Below are 986 nucleotides of genomic sequence, written 5' to 3'. Positions count from 1 at the left end.
CTCGTGCAAAATAATAAAACACGGTAAATATATTACTTACACGTGTGTTTTGTTTTGCAAGCGGCGCGAAAAAAATTAAAAAGGGAATGCAACACGAGGACTTCCCAGGAGGTCACCCATCCTAGTACTACTCTCGCCCAAGCACGCTTAACTTCGGAGTTTTGATGGGATCCGGTGCTTTAGTGCTGGTATGATCGCATCCGACATGTTACCCCGGTCTTCGTCCCTTATCCTTGCCCCTCCCAGCTCCACTACAAAGACGATTGCACATTGCTTTGGCCGCTCCCTCTCAACTACGGAGACGAGTTTAACGCGGTTTCCACCCCTCCCTCTCAACCGCACCAGTGCACGCTTGCCGCGCCACAACGCCGACGCTGGGCCCGTGAATCGTGAGCACCCAGCTATGACTTACCGCGCTCGTGCAAAATATTAAAACACGGTAAATACATTACTTACACGTGCGTTTTGTTTTGCAAGCGGCGCGAAAAAAATTAAAAAGGGAATGCAACACGAGTACTTCCCAGGAGGTCACCCATCCTAGTACTACTCTCGCCCAAGCACGCTTAACTTCGGAGTTCTGATGGGATCCGGTGCTTTAGTGCTGGTATGATCGCATCCGACATGTTACTCCGGTCTTCGTCCCTTATCCTTGCCCCTCCCAGCTCCACTACAAAGACGATTGCACATTGCTTTGGCCGCTCCCTCTCAACTACGGAGACGAGTTTAACGCGGTTTCCACCCCTCCCTCTCAACCGCACCAGTGCACGCTTGCCGCGCCACAACGCCGACGCTGGGCCCGTGAATCGTGAGCACCCAGCTATGACTTACCGCACTCGTGCAAAATAATAAAACACGGTAAATATATTACTTACACGTGCGTTTTGTTTTGCAAGCGGCGCGAAAAAAATTAAAAAGGGAATGCAACACGAGGACTTCCCAGGAGGTCACCCATCCTAGTACTACTCTCGCCCAAGCACGCTTAACTT

General features: G+C 50.9%; 2 non-coding genes across 2 annotated transcripts; both read right to left on the bottom strand.

Moving 5' to 3' along the window:
* Positions 1 to 83: 83 nt before the first annotated feature.
* LOC123179068 (5S ribosomal RNA) lies at positions 84 to 202 on the bottom strand. Its single transcript, XR_006490080.1, has one exon. It is a non-coding gene; the product is annotated as a 5S ribosomal RNA (ribosomal RNA).
* A 297-nt stretch (positions 203 to 499) lies between these two features.
* LOC123179067 (5S ribosomal RNA) lies at positions 500 to 618 on the bottom strand. Its single transcript, XR_006490079.1, has one exon. It is a non-coding gene; the product is annotated as a 5S ribosomal RNA (ribosomal RNA).
* Positions 619 to 986: the final 368 nt, after the last annotated feature.

The sequence above is a fragment of the Triticum aestivum genome, unplaced genomic scaffold (genome assembly GCF_018294505.1).
Source record: "Triticum aestivum cultivar Chinese Spring unplaced genomic scaffold, IWGSC CS RefSeq v2.1 scaffold2962, whole genome shotgun sequence".
Taxonomy (NCBI): domain Eukaryota; kingdom Viridiplantae; phylum Streptophyta; class Magnoliopsida; order Poales; family Poaceae; genus Triticum; species Triticum aestivum.
The sequence above is the reverse complement of the archived record's forward strand: the minus strand, read 5'-3'. Positions and strand labels throughout refer to the sequence as shown.